This window comes from Lissotriton vulgaris, chromosome 2_2 (assembly GCF_964263255.1).
Source record: "Lissotriton vulgaris chromosome 2_2, aLisVul1.2, whole genome shotgun sequence".
NCBI lineage: Eukaryota > Metazoa > Chordata > Amphibia > Caudata > Salamandridae > Lissotriton > Lissotriton vulgaris.
In genome coordinates, this window is record NC_141688.1 from 9,265,604 (window position 1) to 9,288,488 (window position 22,885).

Genomic DNA, 22,885 nt, shown 5'->3' on the forward strand with positions numbered 1-22,885 from the left:
GCGCACTACATACCCAGAGGGTCTCAAGGCGCTAAGGAGGGGGAGGAGGATTACTTGTCAAATATCCACGTTTTAAGTTGCTTTCTGAAAGCTAGGTGGTTCTGGGTAAGGCGAAGGTAAGTGGGGAGTGAGTTCCATGTTTTAGCAGCCAGGTAAGAGAAGGATCTGCCTCCCATGGTGGTCTTGTTGATGCGAGGTACAGTGGCGAGGGCTTGGCTGGAGGAACGTAGTTGGCGGGAGGGGGTGTAGAAGGACAGTCTTGAGTTGAGGCATTCTGGTCCGATGTCGTAGAGTGATTTGTGTGCGTGGGTTAGCAGTCGGAAAGTGATTCTCTTATTGACGGGTAGCCAGTGGAGGTCTTTCAGGTGGCCAGAGATGTGTTTGTTGCGTGGGATGTCTAATATGATTCTGGCTGAGGCGTTTTGGATTCGTTGGAGTTTCTTTTGGAGTTTAGCGGTAGTGCCTGCGTAGAGGGTGTTTCCGTAGTCCAGTCGGCTCGTGACCAGAGCATGGGTGACTGTTTTCCTGGTTTCGGTGGGGATCCAGCGAAATGTTTTTTTGAGCATGCGAAGAATGTTGAAGCAGGATGAGGATACGGCGCTGACTTGTCTGTTCATTGAAAGTGAAGAATCCAGGATAACGCCTAGGTTCCGTGCGTGGTCTGTCGGGGTGGGTGCTTTTCCAAGGGCTTCCGGCCACCAAGAGTCGTCCCATGCAGAGGGGGATGTACCTAGGATGAGGACTTCTGTTTTATCTGAGTTCAGTTTCAGACGGCTGTGTTTCATCCATTCAGCAACTTCTTTCATTCCTTCGTGTAGGTTAGTTTTGGCGGTGCTGGGGTCCTTGGTGAGAGAAAGGATCAGTTGAGTGTCATCCGCGTAAGAGATGATGTTGAGGTTGTGTTGGCGGGCGATGGTCGCGAGGGGGCTCATGTATACGTTGAAGAGGGTGGGGCTGAGAGAGGATCCTTGTGGTACGCCACAGATGACTTTGGTGGCCTCGGACTTGAATGGTGGAAGGCGGACTCTCTGGGTTCTTCCGGTGAGGAACGAGGTGATCCATTCAAGTGCTTTTCCATGTATTCCGATGTTGCTGAGGCGTTGTAAAAGGGTGCTGTGGCAGACTGTGTCGAATGCTGCAGAGAGGTCGAGGAGGATGAGGGCGACTGTGTCTCCATTGTCTAGTAGAGTTCGAATGTCGTCTGTTGCTGCGATGAGGGCGGTCTCAGTGCTGTGTTTTGCTCGGAAGCCAGATTGTGAGGAGTCGAGGGATTTGTTGGCTTTGAGGAAAGCGGCGAGCTGGTTGTTGACAGCTTTCTCGATTACTTTGACCGGGAATGGAAGGAGCGAGATGGGGTGGTAATTTTTGAGTTCGGTGGGGTCCGCTGTGGGTTTTTTCAGAAGGGCGGTGAGTTCAGCGTGTTTCCAGTTTTCCGGGAAGGTGGCGGAGTTGAAGGAGCAGCTGATGACGTCTCGGAGGTGCGGTGCTATGACGGAGTCTGCTTTGTTGAAGATGTGGTGAGGGCATGGGTCTGTGGGGGATCCTGAGTGGATGGAGTTCATCAGGCGGATGGTGTCCTCAGTGGAGATTGGGTTCCAGTCGTTAAGGGTGTTCGCGGGGGGAGAGTGTTCAGCATGTGGTTGGGTGGGTTGGGCTCCGGGTTGGTTGTCGAAGCTGTTGTGGATGTCTGCAATCTTGTTGTGGAAGAATGAGGCTAGGGAGTCGCAGAGGGCTTGAGAGGGGGTGATGTCGTTGGAGTTGGCCGAGGGATTGGAAAACTCCTTGACGATGTTGAAAAGTTCCTTGCTGTTGTGGGCGTTGTTGTCAAGTCGATCCTTGAATGCTGTTTTCTTGGCCTTTCGGATTAGTTGGTGGTGAGTGCGGGTGGCGTTTTTGAAGGCGTCCTTGGTGCTGGTGGTTGGGTCTTTTTTCCAAGCTTTTTCAAGGGTGCGGCAGAGTTTCTTGGACTTCTTAAGATCATCGTTGAACCATGAGGCCTTCTTGTTGCCAGGTTTGCTTTGAAGTTTTTTCAGTGGTGCTAAGGTGTCGGCGGTGTTGGATAACCATAGGTGAAGTTGGCGGCGGCTAGGTTTGGGTCCGAGGAGTGGGCTGGGGTGTTTAGAAGGAGCGATGAGGAGATCTGGTCGGTGGTGATTTTGTTCCAGTTTCTTTGCAGAGTTGGTTGGAGGTGGTTGGTGGGTTTGGGCTTGTTGTAGGTGAAGTGAACGCAGCTGTGGTCAGTCCAGAGGAGATCCGTAGTGTGGCTGAAGGAGACATGATTGCTGGAGGTGAAGATGGGGTCGAGTGTGTGACCTGCGATGTGGGTGGGGGAAGTGACCAGTTGTTTAAGTCCGAGGTTGGCGAGGTTGTCCAGGAGGGTGGTGGTGTTGCGGTCGTTGATCTTTTCAAGGTGAAAGTTGAGGTCTCCCAGAAGGATGTATTCTTTGGAGGGGAGCGCGTGTGGAGTGATGAAGTCCGTGATGTCTTCACTGAATTTTGCGCGGGGTCCTCGTGGTCTGTAGAGGAGGGTGCCTCTGAGTGTGGTTTTGGGGTCGATGTGGATCTGGAAGTGAAGGTGTTCGGAGTTGGCGAGGTTGGCGTCAGAGCTGGTTGAGATGCGGATTGATTTCTTATGGACGATAGCGATTCCTCCTCCTGTGTGGCTGGTACGGTCTTTGCGAGTGATCTTATAGTCTTCAGGGATGGCAATGGTGATGTCTGGTGCGGAGGAAGCATTCATCCATGTTTCCGTTAGGAAGGCGATGTCTGGAGAAATGGTGTCTAGTAGATTCCATAGGTCAATGGCGTGCCTGTGGACCGAACGGGTGTTGAGAAGGATGCATTGTAGGTGGTTGGGGTCGGGAGTCAGTGGTGTGGTCGTAGCGGAGATGTTGTCGGTGCCGCTGAATTTGCAGGAGTAGCAGGAGAAAGGTCCATGGGTTTGTCCAGGGGCGGCTTGGACGCAGGTGGGGGCGCGACCGGGGTTAAGGGCTAGGAGGGTGGCGGCATCGTAGGTAATGCGGGAGGGCTGGGCAGCACGAGGGGCAGGGGGTCTGGCGCTGGGCGCGGGCCAGGCGCGGACGGGCGTAGACGGGCTTACCTTTGGCGCACCTTCGGCGCGGATTGGGCGCGGTCGCTGCGCGTGAACGCTGCGCGCGGGAATAACTGTCATATATGGATAGTGGAGGGGGAGGGGCGAGGGCGTCTCAGCTGGGAGGCGGGGCGGGCTCGAGACTACCACAACAACAACAAAATGGAGGCGGGGGGGGGGAGTACAGTGAACGCGCTGAAAACACCGTTCAAAACAGCGTAAATATCACCCAGAGATTCAGGCACAGCTCAGCGGCGATCAGGCAGGCAGCAGGCAGATACAACAGACTATAAATTAATGCAGAGCGGCAATGAAGCTGAAATCGGCAATTAATGCAGTGCGCAATGAGGCTGAAATCGGCTATTTGCAAGCAGCAGGCAGCAGATTAAAAAGCAGTAATGTGAAGCAGCGCTAGCAATAGCACAACGATACCAATATCCTCGAGGGACACAGGGGAGCGACCACTCAACTCGGGGAGAGGAGCGAGTCACAGCGCCTATCAGGAAGGAAGCGCTGCTTATAGTCAGTGGGAGGGCGTCTCAGCTGGGAGGCGGGGCGGGCTCGAGACTACCACAACAACAACAAAATGGAGGCGGAGGGGGGGGAGTACAGTGAACGCGCTGAAAACACCGTTCAAAACAGCGTAAATATCACCCAGAGATTCAGGCACAGCTCAGCGGCGATCAGGCAGGCAGATACAACAGACTATAAATTAATGCAGAGCGGCAATGAAGCTGAAATCGGCAATTAATGCAGTGCGCAATGAGGCTGAAATCGGCTATTTGCAAGCAGCAGGCAGCAGATTAAAAAGCAGTAATGTGAAGCAGCGCTAGCAATAGCACAACGATACCAATATCCTCGAGGGACACAGGGGAGCGACCACTCAACTCGGGGAGAGGAGCGTTGTTCTTTGTCCAGATTCAAGCCAGAGCAGGGGCTGAGTGCCCCTGCAACCGGTTTGAGCTGGACTACGCACAGGGATACTAAATGTGCCCCCAGTGCAGACATCAAAGCACTCTTAGAGTGCACCCACCCAGCCCCAATACACTAAAGCCGGTCTGGGAAGTGGTCACACCTCCCTGTGACAGGAAACCTATTGTCCAGCCTCCCCTGCCGGAGTTTCATCCAGCAGCAGGAGGGCAGACCCGTATCTGTGGCTGGCAGCATCCATTTTGTGATGCCAGGGTTCTGCAAAGCTGGCACCGGGTGTAAGGGTGTAGTCATATTTCTCTCTCTAGGAGAGTGAAATCATACCTCCCCCAACAGTACTGGCAGGGAGGTATGATTCCAAGGTGTTTGACACCAAACACAAAGTTAACATTAAATGCAAGGTTATAATGCACTTAAGAGTATATGGTCGGCTGCATCACAGAACAACCCTGGAGACAAGATTCCGAAAGCTGCAGAGGGGCCATGCTCATTCATGGGCACCCTCTCACAAAAAAACCCAGCACCCTGTCTTCAGGATTGATAAGGCCTGCCATAGGGGTGACTGATAGGTTTATATGTGCAGTGAAATAAGGTAGATATAGGGAACCTATATCTTAGTAAGAGGTGCAAACACCCTCTCACAGAGGCTGCTGTAGCAGACCTGTTGTGTCATTTTTAATGGTCTCTCAGGGGTGGCTTAATGCATGCTGCAGCCCTTCAGAGGCCTCTGGGGTACCTATGCCCTGGGTATATAGGGTACCATATACTAGGGACTTATAAGGGTTCCCCAGAATCCAGTCTGTGGTGTACTTAAAGTATATGCAATCATTTTAAAGGAAGCAGCTAGGCTGGGGTCCTGGATAGCAGGATTCCAGCAAGACTAAACTCGAAAAACAGTGAAACATCAACAAAATCTAACTATAAGAAGCAGATCCTACTCTCCTACATCATCCCACAAAGCCATTGCAAAATAGAGAATTGCAAAATGTGCGATATTTTTTGCGAATACAATTAAGGAATGGCAAATTGTGATTATTTAAGTGCAATTCTGGAAGCACTAGAAATTTGCTATTTGGCTTAAGGAATTGCAACTTAACACCAACTTCAAGTTGGTGATAATTTGCAATTTTCTTTAAAAAAACACTTTTTAATTTTTTTAAAGTGCTATATGTCGCACATACATGCCCTTAGGGCATGTATGTGTGCAAAATGTGCACCCATGTATATTTCAGGGGTTCAACAGGGTGTCCTTTAGGCACCCTTGCAACAATGAAAATGGATTCTCAATTTGCAATTCTTTAATTAGTAATCGCAAATTGAGAATGTTTTCCCATTCATTCCTATGGGCCTCCTAGCCCATAGGAATGAATGGGAAGGTATTCCTCATTTGTGAATCTCAATTTGCGATTAGCAAATAAGGTATAAGTAGGATTCGCAAACTTTTTTGCAAATCCTACTCACATTGCATTTTGCGATTCTCTAATTGCGATTCGCTAAATATCGCAAAAGTATTTTTTATACATATGGCCCCACATTCTTAGATGCTATTAAACTGAGATTTTGGAAAGGGGCGACCACTCGGTCCCCCCGAACGTATGGTGGAGTGCCTCGATCCCCCCGGGAAGCCATTTTTGGGCGGGAGGCGTGTCTCGGCTGGTATGCCCGAAGCGGCGTAGCCGGGGCGCGCTTTTTCCCGCCCTAGAGTGGGCTGGCCTAGACACCGACGTAGCCAGCCTCGCCCTAGGGGCGGGCAGGGGCGGGTTCTCGCCCGCCCTGAAGACGGATAAAAAGAGACGCAAGACCAGAAGACGTCCTCTTGTTCTTGTGCTCCGAAGCTGCACCTCCTCGCTACACGTGAGCTCGGGACAGAACGAAGAGCCAATTTTGAGCGTTTTGATCCTTTTCTTTGTCTTCTAGATACTTCCTCGGGGTGATGCCCAAGAAAGGCGCGAAGAGAATGACGACCGACCAGATGGTGCGGGCCCTTTGCAAAGAAGTGTCCGGCATAAAGAAACGGTTGGCAGAACGAGACGGGGAGGAGGGTACGGGCCCTGCGCCGGCTGGAGGGAGACCTAAGAGGCCGAGAAGGGTTCCAGCCGGTGGAGACGTCCCGGTTCCCTCTACCCCGCTCGAGGCGCCGACCCCAGTACCGATCGAGGGGAATCCAATCCCGGTTGTCGTCACCCCGACACCCAAGGGAGACATGCCCCCCGAGCTGGCAGCACAGCTAGCAGCATGGTTGGGGGGTAGTAGTGATGGCGCCGCGGCTGCCGAGGCACAGGCGCTGATAAAAGGACTTCGTGAAAAAAGGGAGGCGGCTAAAGACAAGCCGCAAGCGGCAGAAGTCGCGTCCGGTTCAGGTAAGCGGCCATTGCCGATTGCAAGGGACGAGTCAGCACCCTCTCGTAGAGAGAGACTGGGACAACATGTGCCTTTGGCTATAAAGGAAAAGATCTGGTCTGGGGAGTATGTGAATATTTTCTCCTTGCTTGTTGACCATTATGATATGGAGCATGTTAAAAGTCAGAAGGACTTAATGCATCCGAGTGTTTGGCGCGCAAAAATGGCCGCCTTTAAGGTGAATGAGACTATTGGCAACTGGGGCAATGCGTGGGGTATTTTCACATCGATTTTGGGGGGACGTAGGCCCGAGTTGCTTCCTGAGTTTCCCGTTTATCAATCACGAATTATGGGGTACTCGACATCGTATCAAGGTAACCATTGGTTTTGTTATGACAACCTGTTCAGGAAAGAGAAGGAACATAACAAGAGTTTGACTTGGGATTGTTACGATTCTGTAACATGGGATAAAATGAAAGAATCGGGAATGTTAAGAATGCCATTGGTTGGGAGCAATGTTATTGATTACTCCCGCCAAAATGTGGGGACGCCCTTTCGACCAAGTACGAGCACCGACGACCAGTCGAGGCCCGCAGGCAATACAGGGAGAAAGGGTTTCTGTTTTAATTTTAACAAAGGGAAATGTACCAGGCCTCCGGGATTGTGTAAATTCAAACACGAATGTAGTACGTGTGGGTCGTCCCATCCTGAGTCATCGTGCAGAGCCAGAGCGGGTGAGAATGGGGGTAAGGGGGGCGCCAAACAGGTCTAAACTTGGCCGAGGGGCGCCGTTACCAACCCCGATTGATACCTTGGCAATGATTCCCTGGCTCAGCGAATACCCGGATCGTACTTCTGCCGGGGTGCTGCGGAACGGTTTTTTACATGGTTTCCGCATCCCGGTGGGGGACTTTCAGGGGGTAGGGATGTGCAAAAATCAACTTTCCGTGTTACAACATACATCTGTAGTCCATGAGAAAATTCTGAAAGAGGTTAGCCGGGGACGGGTTGCCGGCCCGTTTAGTGTACCCCCGGTACCGAATTTTGTTTGTTCTCCGTTAGGGGTGGTCCCCAAGAGGGACCCAGGTGAGTTCCGTTTGATCCATAATCTGTCTGCTCCACATGGTCTTTCGGTGAACGACGCAATTGATCCGGAAGTTTGTTCGGTGCGATACGCATCGTTTGATGAGGCAGTAGCCATCTTGAATCGCCTGGGGCCCGGGACGTTGATGGCGAAATCTGATATCGAGTCAGCGTTCCGGTTGCTCCCGGTACACCCAGACGATCAGCGTCTTTTGGGATTCGGGTTCCAGGGGTCATTTTACATGGATAGGTGTATGCCAATGGGTTGCTCTATATCATGTGCTTATTTTGAGCAATTCAGTACTTTCCTGCAATGGGTGTTTACTAAGAAAACGGGTTTTCGAAATGTAATGCACTACCTTGACGACTTTTTGTTCCTGGGCTCCGCCGGAAGTCCCGAATGTGCCCAGGCCTTAGATGAATTCTGTGTGTTGATGGGTCATTTTGGCGTGCCATTGGCACCGGGTAAGACTATGGGTCCCACGACTTGCCTCGAGTTTTTGGGGATCGAGTTGGACTCAAGGGAGGGGTGTTTCCGTTTACCAGCTAGCAAAGTGTTGAAATTCAGGACAGCCCTCCAAGTATGTTTAAATGCACCTAAGGTTACACTGCACCAGTTGCAACAATTAGTGGGAAAGTTGAACTTTGCCTTGAGGGTGATCCCAATGGCTCGCCCGTTTTCCCGCTCGATTGCCCAATCAATGGTTGGCTTAAGAGAGGGGCATCATCGCACGAGATTATCGGCCGAAGTCCGCCAGGACATGCGGATTTGGTTAGCATTTTTGGCGGACTTCAATGGCCGAGTCGTCTGGAACAAGCCAGCCGTGTCCTCCGAAGAGCTTGGGCTATGGACAGATTCAGCAGGAAGTATAGGTTTTGGCGCCATCTTCGGCACAAAATGGTCTGCACAAAAGTGGCCCCTATGGTGGCACGAGAAGGGGCTGACGGGTAATATAGCTTTCCTTGAACTATTTCCCATTCTGGTGGCCCTGAGAACATGGCCAGACGGGTTCAGAGATCATTCTGTCGTGTTCTGGTCCGACAATATGACCGTGGTAGAATGCATCAATAGTCAGGCAGCCCGTTGTAAATTGATTTTGAGGCTGCTCAAAGAAATTGTCTTACTGTGTATGCAACTAAACGTGATATTCAGAGCAAAACATGTCCCAGGGGTGATGAATCAGGCTGCTGATGCACTGTCTCGTTTTCACATGCAGGCTTTCTCGGGTTTCCGTCCTTCAGCGGACCCAGAGCCGGCACCCTTCCCCGAAGCTCTCTGGTCTCTCGGTGCCCCGAACTTCGTCACCTCGTGGGAGAGAGTCTAGCACCCAGGACAAGGAAGGCATATGAAGGGGCGTTTCAGGCCTATTTAGCCTTTTTGGGGGAAGAGAGAGGGGGACTGTGGGGGCAGGAAGAGTGTGTAGTACTTTTTCTGATGTCTTTACGTAGGGCTGGGAAATCGGTGGCAACGGCCCAAAGGCATCGTGCCGCCATTTCCTTTGTTGCCAAGGCCCATGGCATCCAGGACCCGACAGCGTCTTTTACAGTACAAAAAGCGCTGCGTGGGTGGCAACGCCTGGAGGGTCGCAGAGTAGACGTAAGACGACCGATAGGTCTGGATAGGTTGGCCCAGTTACTGGCCTCACTCCCTAACACGTGCTCGTCCCCTTTCGAGACCTGTTTGTTCCGGACTGCATTTACGCTGGCATTTCACGGGGCTATGAGAGTTAGTGAGCTGGTTGCAAGGAACAAACAGGATGTGTCGGGGGGCTTGTGCAGGGAACATGTCCGGATCAGGGGCGATGCGATGATTGTCTCCTTTCTCAGGTCCAAGTCCGACCAAGACGGGAGGGGGGACTGCACGATCATTCGCCGGACCCCCGGATCCTCCATGTGTCCGGTACAGTGCTTAGAAGACTACCTAGCACGAAGGGTGGCATCATGGGGGGGGACATTGTTGAGGCATGCAGACGCCACCCCACTGACGAGGTTTCAGTTTCAGCGGGTGCTTGCAATGGCCATTGCCGCAACGGGCTTGGACCCGGGCGAATTTGGGACCCATTCCTTTCGGATAGGGGCTGCCACTGAAGCTACAGCCAGGGGTCTTAATGTAGAACAAGTAAAACGTGTGGGGCGTTGGTCCTCCAATTGTTATAAGAGGTACGTGCGATTGCACATGTTGTGAAGCTGTAATCATGTACTCACGCCTCTTGTCTTTGTTTGTTTTCAGTTGCGCAAGCCTACGAGGCAGGGCGGACTGTGCAGTCGACCCAACACCAGGCCAGCGGTTGCACATCACCGGCTGTAAGGAAGGAGGTGTGGGTCGTGGGCCACTCATACGTGAGACGGGCCGCGGACGTATTCAAAGCAGGTGACATGATTCACGTACCTGGGGAATACGGGTACAGAGTGTCCTTCTACGGAAGGGGCGGTCTCTGTATTGACCAGTTTCAGGCATTTTTTGAGGGTTTGTTAGAGCGGATGAGGTCACCGCCGTCCATAGTCATAGTGCATTTAGGGGGTAATGATTTGGTCACTACCGGTAGACGACTTCTCCTGGAGACTATGCTTTCCACGGTAAGTTGGTTAGCAAGGAGAGTTCCGGGGTGCATAATTGCGTGGTCTCATATGATCCCACGAAAAGTATGGCGGGGGGCTATCTCGATCCCTGCTTTAAATCATTCTGTTAGAAAACTGAATAACAAAGTGAGTAGGTTGTTCCGTTCCAAGACATTGCATTCGATCTCGCATAGTTGTATTAATGATGACAGTATGTATCTGTGGGATGGTGTGCATTTGTCGAGGGTGGGGAATGAGTTACTCATAGGAGACTTCTTAGCCTGGTTAAAATCATTAAAACATGACCTTTAGGTAGGAGTTTTGTGGGGGGTCCGGATAGCCGGTCAACTATCCGGACCTGTGGCGGTAAGGTCATGATCGGTGAGCACTAATTGGTAGATCCCTATGAGTGGGCGTCACCCAACACGGATGGGAGCGCTCGGGAGAGGTGGCCATTGGCCCCTCAGTGGGGAGGCGGTCCCGTCTAAGGGCGGGTCGCCGGAAGTAAAGGAAAGGCGGTCAAGGCCCCTTCCTTTGTAGGAGGGGTTACAGCCCCCTCCTGGGGAATTTCCCGGGGCCAGGGTCATCTGCGACGGCAGATGCGGTAAGTTGTGTGGGATGGGGGGAGGTCCACGATACCTTCTAGATACCACACACAAGTCTTCGAACGACCTTTAAATGGCGTCGAGTCTTAAGTGCCCCCGTCAAGTCAAGGGAAATTGTTAGTAGTTGCACTTGAGGTAAGCCTCTGTGCTGTCGCCCCTCACAAGTGGGAGGGGTAAGTCTGGTTAGGGATCTTGACACCGGTTATGACCTTGCCGTTGGCCCTTAAACGTTAGGATGTACAATTTCAGTGTTTCTAGAGAATGTTTTTGTTGGATGCTAGTTCGGCTAGGAGAAACTCTGTATTAGAGAATATGTTAAGGTGAGCCAAACATCGCAATGTGATAATGAAATTGTACATAAAATGAAACGTTTAATGTTTTAATTTTTTGTTTTAATAAATACGGCCGGGGGAGGGTCACTCCCTCCCCACATCCAAAAACTTCAAGAACTGTTTCCGGTTTCCCTTCTTTTGGGGATTGTGTTGAGAGGGGGTGGCGGGTATCTCAGCCATATGGAAAGGGGCGACCACTCGGTCCCCCCGAACGTATGGTGGAGTGCCTCGATCCCCCCGGGAAGCCATTTTTGGGCGGGAGGCGTGTCTCGGCTGGTATGCCCGAAGCGGCGTAGCCGGGGCGCGCTTTTTCCCGCCCTAGAGTGGGCTGGCCTAGACACCGACGTAGCCAGCCTCGCCCTAGGGGCGGGCAGGGGCGGGTTCTCGCCCGCCCTGAAGACGGATAAAAAGAGACGCAAGACCAGAAGACGTCCTCTTGTTCTTGTGCTCCGAAGCTGCACCTCCTCGCTACACGTGAGCTCGGGACAGAACGAAGAGCCAATTTTGACCCACCCACCAGCCCCTGAGGACAGCAAGTGGTTGTGCAATAAAGTGAATTTATAAGTTTGTTTTTTCCATTCCGTTTACAGGCTGTGAAAGTATCAGTTTGTTGGTGATCATAATAAAGTATGGTGAATATTGTGTAGGTTGTTTCGATTAAAATGATTTGATATAGTATTTTTAGCATGTTCCTTCGGTCGTAGCGACCAATGTTTTTGGTAGGTTTGAATAAAAATTGTCGTATTTATTTTTTGGTAGGCGGTAAGGTCATGATCGGTGAGCACTAATTGGTAGATCCCTATGAGTGGGCGTCACCCAACACGGATGGGAGCGCTCGGGAGAGGTGGCCATTGGCCCCTCAGTGGGGAGGCGGTCCCGTCTAAGGGCGGGTCGCCGGAAGTAAAGGAAAGGCGGTCAAGGCCCCTTCCTTTGTAGGAGGGGTTACAGCCCCCTCCTGGGGAATTTCCCGGGGCCAGGGTCATCTGCGACGGCAGATGCGGTAAGTTGTGTGGGATGGGGGGAGGTCCACGATACCTTCTAGATACCACACACAAGTCTTCGAACGACCTTTAAATGGCGTCGAGTCTTAAGTGCCCCCGTCAAGTCAAGGGAAATTGTTAGTAGTTGCACTTGAGGTAAGCCTCTGTGCTGTCGCCCCTCACAAGTGGGAGGGGTAAGTCTGGTTAGGGATCTTGACACCGGTTATGACCTTGCCGTTGGCCCTTAAACGTTAGGATGTACAATTTCAGTGTTTCTAGAGAATGTTTTTGTTGGATGCTAGTTCGGCTAGGAGAAACTCTGTATTAGAGAATATGTTAAGGTGAGCCAAACATCGCAATGTGATAATGAAATTGTACATAAAATGAAACGTTTAATGTTTTAATTTTTTGTTTTAATAAATACGGCCGGGGGAGGGTCACTCCCTCCCCACATCCAAAAACTTCAAGAACTGTTTCCGGTTTCCCTTCTTTTGGGGATTGTGTTGAGAGGGGGTGGCGGGTATCTCAGCCATATAGCATATCTCATATATTACAAATGTGCTGGTATAAGAGAAACAGACAAACTTGCTTAGAATCTAAGATATAATTTGCAGTTAAATCCACGAGTACAGCTATTTGTCGTGAGATTGATGACAATACCATATCACAGACTTTGCTTTTCACACAACAATAATTGTCCCTGATGCCTGGAAATGCACATTTAATGTGGAGTCCCATGAACAGTAAAGATTCGAGAATACAATGGTGTACTATTACTGATATTGTAAGATGACGAATGTAAATGACTTAATGGGTAGAGAGTAAATTGATTGTGATGACATGACACCAAGGATTCTCTGTTTCGGTATGTTTAGGGTGTAGTGCCTGATGTGTGGGGAGTGTCTTGATTGTGGTGTGTCGTGTAATTAACACAACTGTTAGAGTGATGTAGCATAATTAATATCCTACACAACTGTGGTCTTTCAGAATAGGTGCATCCTGGGATACCTTAGTCTCTGTTCAGAGTGTTACACTCCCAGTAATTCAAAAGCACCAAAGAAAGAATAAACAAGACCGCATTATTCAATTTAAGGAAACCATGTACTCCCCTCTGTTGAGGGAAAGGAAATGGAAGTAATAATAAACAGGGGATGCTGACTGTTATTCTTGAATATTGCTTTATATGACAAGTAGTACATTTATAGCAGAGGGAAGATTTGCTTTCAATGGTCCCGAAAACTACTATTTTTGGATTAGTAAATTATCCTCCAATGAATAATAACTTGGATTGGATACAAAACACTAAGTGGTAACTAAATTGCATGTGTTATAGTATTTCAGCATTTCTTTAGTGCTATCCTATCTGTAGACAAGGTTCATCCCGTTTTGTTGCGGTGTCTCAATGACTGTTCTGAGATGCACGTTTAAAATGGTGTTGGTAGAGGAGGCATATGTTAGTGTTGAGTAATGTTGTCGTACACGAAGCATAGAATGCGTATTTCTAATTTGGTAGCCCTGCGTGTGATCATGTTTTACACATGTAATTTCTCTTTGGGGAACAAATTCACAAATGGACGTTATGGCTTTCTGCTTATTATCAACAGATGCTTTATTCAAAATCCCTATATATATTTCTGCAGCCTGTACAAGGACCTGTACGGCCCTGCAAGGGCTTTGCTCTCTGCGGATTTGCATCTGGCTCCAGTGCCAAGGGTACACAGGGCAAGAGCAGATGGTCTTTCATTTAAGGCAATGCCTCCTGCCCTTTGGAACTCCATCCCTCTTGCTGCCCTAGCATGTTCGTCCATTGAAACTTTAGGAAAATTATCAAGACGTGGCTATTTCCCAGTCATTACCTTCCGTTGCTATTCAATCTGATAGATGTAGCGCTGGGACACCCTGTTGCTGGGGCAGCCATGAGCTCTACACTTTTTTTAACATAGCATAACATAACATAACATAACATAACCAGGATTCATTTGGTAGTTTACGAACAGCATTCATTTTGTATACTGTTATATCTTAAATACTTAATCACACTTTTAAATGCTCTTACATATTCTTAATTTGAGAAGAGAAAGTCCTTGTACCTTTTGAAACCAAAGCCAGGCTCAAATCTATGAGCAAAAGTTCTAACTGAAGGCTGAAGAACAATCTTTAGTAAAGCCCTTATTAATTATCTGCCATCATCACAACATATAGGGTTCCTCAATGATTTCACGCTTTTCAATGTGTTATTTTCTCAATGATGTGTTATGCTTGTTTGTAAAAGATTCTATGATGATTTTTTTACCCTAAAAGCCACAGTTAAAGTGCCCGGTATGGTTACAAATTAAGACTACAATCCAGAATGTGGTTCCTCGATTTTATTAGCCAACAATAACTTCCCTTTAATCTTTGTTTTTTTCAGTGATTTTTTTTATCATACCACATCCAACAGTTCCCTAGTTGGAAACCTCTGTGAGCGGCAAACCTCCACTGTGTGGATTAGCTGTAGCACCTGGCCCTGTACCCAGTCCTCCGAGGGTAGCCATCATCCGTAGCACACAGACAAAGGACGTGAGTGCGGCCCTGCCCCCCACCTGCCATTAATGACCAAGCCCTGGTAGACATGGCCTATGCAGCAGGAGTTGTGTTATGGTTTGTCCTAAATTGATCAGTACACATGTACAGAGTAAAGTTATTAAAAGAAGTTTCCTTCATTCTTAAGTTGAAACACCATTACAAACCACACCAATGCTGATCTTCCTTCCACTCCAAATGCTCCAGCTGTACTGAACAAAAGCACCTGAACACTCAACTGTGGAGTAGGTGGAATGGAAGCAGGGTTTACAAATAAACATACAGGTACACAAGGTATCGGGTGTCATAGAATACATAAATAATAGATGAGAATACAACATATCCTCCTCCCTTAAAAAACTAAAATAAAAAATAAAAACGTAATGATATGGTTCCCCCATATTGCATACCAAATCATCCATCCACTTGGGTTTAGTTTATACTCTAAAACACCTATCCAAACATCTTGTTTTGATGAAACTTCCCTCACTCACATGGTCATGCTGAGCCTCTTCATAACTACTATTAAGACGTCTGCTAGATTCAATGTGAACACCAGTATTAGAGGAATCAGAAACAACTTCACTATAAAGATCATTGATCTCTGAACCCTTTCTAACTTTCTCCAACGTAGCACTTGGACTATTGTCAGTAACAATATCACTCTTGCCTTCACCCTCTATATTTCCTGCTTGACACTCTTCATTAGAATGATAATGATTTTTTTCTCCTGTGCTCCCACAATAAAAATCAGAATCATGTCCCCCAGAATATATAAGAGAACAATCCTCACCAGATAGGCCGAGACTTCCAGTGTACACAATATGGAGCATATTACCAAGCCTGGCGATATTAGATTATCGCTGCTTTAGCGGCCGTTTTCAGCCGCTAAGCGGCGATAATAATATCGCCCTATTAGCAAGTTGTCGCGTACTGATGATGATAATAGCTATCGCTGATTATCAACGCAGGCGTAGCGATGGAAATATTTGCGCTAAGCGCGAATATCTCTAAAAGCTAACACCTGCTCAGACCAGTTCTTAGCCATTATATCCAATGGGAGGTGGATATTATGCCTAAGACCCTATTCGCGTTAATGCGTGAATATCGCTGTATTCTCAGCGATGTTCAGCATTTTCCCGCTATCGCCGGTTATTTTATCGCTTTAGAGATAAACGTTGCTAATAGCACGTTATCTCTGTGATAATATCCGGCGATGCTTGGCGGTAAAATAAAAACTTGCTAAGCCCATTTAGCGATCAATATCGCTAGTTGTTGGTAATATGCCCCTATGTTCTCCTTTCAAAATGAAAATTCTCTTTTAGTTCCAAACTTTCCCATCATTAAGATGGACAGAACTTTGTAGTATTTCAGTGACTTGTAGGGGTCCTTAAAAATGGCTTTCTGCTTTCTTAACTTTAAACGGAAACTTCACTTTTACCCACATACCTTTACTGATTTTTGGATCCTTCAACCCTCTTTTGTCATCAATGGAACTTTTATACTTTAAGTGTTTACTGAAAATCCTGTCCCTTACATTTTCCAGAGAAACATTTTTATCATCACTTTGAATTAACCACTCTGGATTGCATTTGGGTCTAGCATTTCTCCCACCCATTACTTCAAAAGGCGTCTCCCCCAACGCATCATGGACTGTAGTTCTGTATGCCCAAACTTATTTATGGACTTGATTCTCCCAATCCAAACCATTCTTGATTGCCATTTGTAAGCTACCCTTTAGCACTCTGTTAAACCTCTCAATCATTCCATTCCCACTAGGATTGTGAAGAGAAGTGGTTCTGTGTTTCATGCCCAATTTTTCATAATAAATCTTACCAATGTTGGATTTAAATTGCACACCATTATCGCTGATAACTTGTACTGGCAACCCTTCATTCACAAAAACCGTGTCCAAAAATTGAAGCGCTTCCATGGAATTCATATTTTCAACCATCATGATTATGGTCCACCTTGAAAAAACATCAATCATAGCTATTATGTACCTGGGGGGTGACCCAACAGGTCCCATAATATCCATGGCTACTGTATGCAAAGGTTTCTCTGGAACAAGAGGCTGGCACATGTTTGGTCTTAACGTTTTAAGTGATTTATCAGAATTAGCACCTTAAATGCAGGTCCACACAAGTCTCTCCATCTCCATATCAATTTCTAGCCACTAATACAATTTTTTGACCCTATGCTTAGTTTTTACTACACCAAAATGGCCATTGTTGCGCAGAGACAAAATATTACCTCTGAGGGATGAGGAAGGAATTACTCTATCTCCTCTGTAAATAGTTTCATTGTTTACAGGGAACTATTCTCCCAAAAACTCCTCATTTGATCCTTCAACCCAGATTTCTTTGGCCAACCCCTTCTTGTCTACTCAATAATTTGTTGCACATCTCTATCCTGTAGATTTTCCTTTCTCCAAACGTCTTCTGACACCCTGGGAGCTCCTTGATCATGTAGGAGTGCCACACTTAAACCGTCCCACTCATTTTTCTCACACTCTTGCAGTTCAGTAGGCATGCAAGAATGGAAATCTGCTAATACATTACCCTTTCCAGGAACATACATCATGCCGTAAATGAAATCTTTGAGACACATGGACATTCTTGCAATTCTGGAGGATGCATTGAAATGTCCCTCAGTGGTTAAAAGTCTCACAAGAGGTTTATGATCTGTTCTAACCATACAATGTTTCCCCCATACAAAAGAGTGAATGAAAATGTTCCAAACCCCACACTCAAGTTTCTTTCTCTATAACAGAAAATGGCTCCTCTGTATGGGATGCAGCATGTGATGCATTTGCTATTTTGCTTTCATTCCCGCAGTCAATCTGGGATAACACACGACCAAGCCCCTAATTACTTGCATTAGTGTAATGCAGTTTTAAAGATCTGGATCAAACCCCTTAGGTATCAGAGCTTTGGCAATGGCGTTTTTAACATCAAGAAATTCTTCTTTGTATTTGTTAGACCAAACAAGCTTGACCTTGTTTTTAAGTGATTGTCTGATGTTATACACTTTACCGGAAAACACTGTCACAAATTTATTGTAGAACTCAACGAGACCTAAGAAGGACTTGACTCGATCCTTATTTAAAGGGTGAGACGCATTAAGGATCACCTCAACTAATTTGGGTTTAGTAGCTACACCTTCACCGCACAGTATATGCCCTAAATAAGTCACAGATTTAACTGCAAATGTACACTTTGAATGTTCCATTGTAAGTCCATTCTGAACCAACACATCAAAAACATCCTCTAAAGCCCTTATCGTGTTCCAGTTTGTCATTACCAAAAACGAATCATCTTGGAAACACCTCGCAGTCGAATGTTTCCAAAAAGATGATGCATAATTCTCTGAAAAATTGCTGCTGCAAAAGCCAATCTGAAAGGTAATTTCTGGGACTAAAAGCAACTTATGGGTGTTCACTCCCCCACCCACATCAAAGGTCATACGCTTGACCAGATCTGGTTCCTGAACTGCCCTGTGGAATCTCTCTCCATTTCGCCCTGCTCGTGGTCTGACCACCACCTGATTTCATTCTCCCTTCCCATCCACCCCCCAGCTAAGCCCCCCCCACCCCTCCTCCCTCCCTTCCCTGCAGGGCCTTTCCACTCTCTCCCAGGTAGATGCCATAGACCAGTGGCTCTCCTCTGGCCGCGACTCCGTTGCCCCGCTCAAGCGCATCACCTCCAAGCGTGAGAAGGACACCAACCGGTGGTTTAACGAAGAGCTTAAAGCCACCAAACTAAAAGTACGTCGCGCCGAGCGGGCATGGAGGAGAAACTATTGCCCCACTTTAAAACTGGAGTATACTAACATCCTTACCCAGTATAAAAAAGTCATCTTGGAGGCCAAAACATCATATTTCTCCTCCAAAATCTTAGCAGCGGAAAACCAGTCTAAGGAGATTTTCACGATCGTCCACAACCTAGCATTCTCGGACAGAACAACCCTTAAGCCCGCCCCGTCCGAAGAACTCTGCCTCTCCCTCAATAATTACTTTATTCATAAAATTGCTACCATCAAGGCCAACATCCCTCCCCCTTCTCCCTCCTTTGTTGACCCCCAATGTCCCCCTCCCAAGGGCGAACTCACCACCCTCCCCCCATCACTAGGGAAGGTCTGACCTCCTTAGTGCCTCTGGTCAAGTCTGGTTCCCCGCTTGACCCCTGTCCGGCCCACACTCTCCGCCACATCTTCGTTACCTGCCCTGACCCCCCCCTTCACCTCCTCAATAGCTCTCTTGCTCAAGGCGTAGTTCCTAACCCCTTGAAGTCTGCGGTTATTGTGCCTATTTTGAAAAAACCCGGGGCAGACCCCTCTGTCCCTGCCAATTTCCGCCCCATCTCCTTCTTGCCATTTCTGGCTAAGGTGCTCGAGCGCCATGTCACCTGCGCTCTGAGCTCCTTTGTGGAGATGCATGGAGCCCTTGCCCCCCGCCAGGCCGGCTTCCGCCCCGCACACTCTACGGAGTCTGTTGTCATCTCGGTCCTGGACAACCTCAGGGAGGGTATGGATACCAATCAGCACCAGGCCCTTGTGCTCCTCGATCTCTCAGCCACCTTTAATACGGTGGATCACACCATCTTGCTTTCCCGTGTCACGGCGGCGGGGATCGGGGGGACCGCCCTGGTTTGGCTATCCTCCTTCCTGAGCGACCGCACCCAGGCCGTTCGCCTGGGTGACTTCACAGCGGACGTCCGGAAAGTTCAGTGCGGGGTTCCCCAAGGCTCTTCCCTTTCCCCCCTCCTGTTTAATCTGTATGTCGCCCCTCTTATTTTTTCTCTCCAACAGATGGAGGTCGCCGTATTTAATTATGCGGATGACCTCCAGCTTGTTTTCAATCTATCCTCTTCCCCCTCTTCTGTTCTAAACTTTCAATCTGTCATGCTCCACATCAGGGACTGGATGAACCACAATCACCTCAAACTTAACCCCGACAAGACCGAGCTGGTGTTGACGGGTGGTTCATCCAGCCCCTGGTCCTCTCTCTTTTGGCCTCCCTCTCTCGGCCCCTCTCCTGCACCCTCCTCCTCTGTCAAAACCCTAGGCATAAAACTTAATTCTCAACTCACCCTTCACTCCCAGGTTAGCTCTGTGGTATCTTCTTCTTTCCTTTCACTGCGCACTATACACAGGGTGTCCCGTTTCTTCACTTTCTCTGCTCTCAAGCTTATCATCCTGGCCATGGTGGTGTCCCGCCTGGATTACGGCAACGCCCTATATGCCGGCATCCCTGCATATAGCTTGCGGCGCCTACAGCAGATACAGAACCAGGCGGCCCGCCTGGCATTTAAACTTCCAAAATTTCACCACTCTACCCCCCTTCTGAAATCTTTACACTGGCTCCCCGTGCGAGCCAGGGTCTAATTTAAGCTTGCCTCCATCACCTTCCTGACCCGACTTGACCTGGCACCGGCGTTCATTTCTTCCGAGATCGTTCCTTACGTTCCCACCAGGGAACTACGCTCGTCTTCCCAGTCCCTCCTTACCATCCCACGCTTCCGGAGGAAGAAGTGGGGAGGCTCAAAATTTGCCACCCTTGCCCGACCCTCTGGAACTCCCTTCCTCTCGAACTTCGTTCCATCACTCTGTACTCACAATTCCGTAAACATCTTAAGACCTATTTGTTCATGAAGTCTTTTGAATAATACTCCCGCAGCTCCCCCAGCCTTTTGCCCCGGATCCTGTTAGCTCTAGCGCCAAGAAACCGCTGGTATACGTGCGCTATACAAATAATTTTAAACTCAAACTCAAACTATGAATGCAGTGATATGTTTGCTTTCCTCCTTTAGGTGAATCTGATGGTATGCCGCTGAAAGGTCTATTGTGGAAAACCAATTTGCTCCTTTCACCAAACTAAGCATTTCTGATATTTTTGAAAGGGGAAACTTATCAACCACAATATTGGTATTGATATGATGCAAATCAATGCAAGTTCTGATTTTGACATCATTACGTCTTGCAATAACAACCGGAGAAATCCACTCCAAAGATTCAATCAGTTCAAATGATATCTGCCTATACAAACCTTTCGAGTTCTTTTTCCGCTTCGTCCCTGAGAAGTACAGCTATATTCCATACTCTGTGTGTCTCGGGAGAAAAAACATTCTTTAAAATTATCTCATGTTCAAAATCCTTTAACATCCCATTTTTACCATTAAAAACTTGCGGACATTTCTTAAGCATTTCTGTTCCCTCATTTTCTTCTTCAGTAAAAACCAATACAGGCTCAGGACTGTTATGGTTGAGAATTATATGTAGATCATGTTGGTCTCTCCAAACAAGAAAAGAAGGATCTTTTTTTGCAATGTAAAGTTTGCCAATGGATTCCCTATTCTCAAACCTGAAAAACAAAGTTGTAAAATGCTATTAAATCAATGTTTCTGCCAGAAAATCTTTCCGGAATAATATCTGGTTCAACTATGTCACCACCTAACTTTTCTACAAACTTTGAATTCCATACCCCTTCATCAACAATGGTGAATGGCGAACCTGAGTAGGCATACATCTGTACATCCACACCACCAATACTCATGATAAATACAGGTTTTCCTCTTTCATCAACAATATTGTAATTGATGTTCAAAACAAAATATTCTTGTTGAATTTTGTTGTTAATGTCACAATGCATCATTTTTTTTATCATGTCATCCTCCTCACTAGTTGTACCTTCATCAACACACTTGACCTCAAAATCCTTTTTCTTTTTGAAAACTGTTCCAAAATGCCCAATCATACTGCAAGCTGAACACACTGTTTAAGTGCTGGACAAAACTTACTAGAAGCTAAATGTGAAGCACTGTCACAACGGAAACGTCTGAAACCCTCCTTTTTCTTGTTGTCAAAAGATTTACCCTGTACTTTTTTGTTAACTTCCAGCGCCTTAAAACTATCTTTCCTAAATTTCTCAGAATTCCCATATTTAACTTTACAGACTACTTCATCATTCAATACTTTGCTTTCCGCCTTCAAAACTTTGACCCTGGGACTAGAAAGATCTGCTAGTCTTACACTTGCTAAAATATCATCTAAAGCTGTATCCCCATTGATCCACAATCTCTCCTGAACTGCTGGATCACAAGCATGCATCACAATCTAGTCAGGCATATATTGCTCTTGCCGATGACTAAACTTGCAATCATCAGCACATTTTTTGAGTGCATTTAAAAAACTTAAACCAAATCACTCCATTTCATACATGGATTTGCTCCTGCTGGCCAAAATGTTTGTGGAGGCAGAATAGCAAAATTCTGGCTATCCATGGAAAAATAGTAAACAAATCCAAGCCCTAACAGGAAAGTGTTGATTAACCAGAACAGTGTCCACTCTGTGGTGAAACTTCCACTAAACTATACTTCTGAAGTTGAGGTCAGATCGGAATGCTACAAGGTTTCAGACCATGTTTTTGCTCTTGCGCTACTTCCCCATGAGACAGCGACTCCGTGGCTCTGCCTGTGATGGAGAGCAGTAAGGGCAATGTTCTTACAAGGCACATGTAATCCTGTACATGATTTCTGTTCGCCTGTGAACTTCTTAAGCTTTTTGGCATAAGACTGAACCGTATAAGTGCAGGTAACAAATTACACTGCAAATTTTAGATCTGTAATGCAGGTTGGGCAAATGTAAAAATTATTAGAGCAGGTCCCTACATGGACATTCCGGATATCGTGGAATACTTTGTACTGTAGCTTTGCATCTTCCTAAACGATTTTAATGGCAACAAATGACACTCTACACTGATGAAATGGATTTACACAGAAAATGATTATGTTACGTTGTTGATTTCTTTTTTATCTTAATTTTGTTATATATTACTTGTTTAAGCTTATTTTGTTAGGATTCTCTCAGCATGGCCGCAAGTAAATTGTCACAACCTCCTCAAATACCTTTTTAGCAGTTGAACCAATTCTGCCTTGGAAAAAAATGAAGGAACATTTTTGATTCGTATTGGGTAGCACTAGGGGGTGAAACGTTATCCACTGCAAGAAATTTAGATTTTTCACAGCCTGCTGGGCAGAAAATATGGATTTTATTAAGGACACGGAGGCTAATATTATGCAAGACTCCTTTTTTGCCACAGCTCAGCAGCAACAATTGAAGAGAACATAGAATTCAATGAACATTCTATAGAAGTAAAAAAGTCCCTTCGTAACCAGCCATCTTTCTTCTTTGTTAAAACTGCGAGGAAAGATCACCATGCAGAAACAGAAACACAACTGAAGATAGCTCTCCCAAAGTGGTCCGAATGAAAAGTAGCTTTTTTAAAAAAAAAAAAAGTTGTCCTCATTACACCATGGTTACTGCAAACTGGGCCAATTCGGAAACCGAGGCACCCTTAATCCCTCTATGGTCCAAGCAGTTACCACCAGTACCTTCCACGGCGCC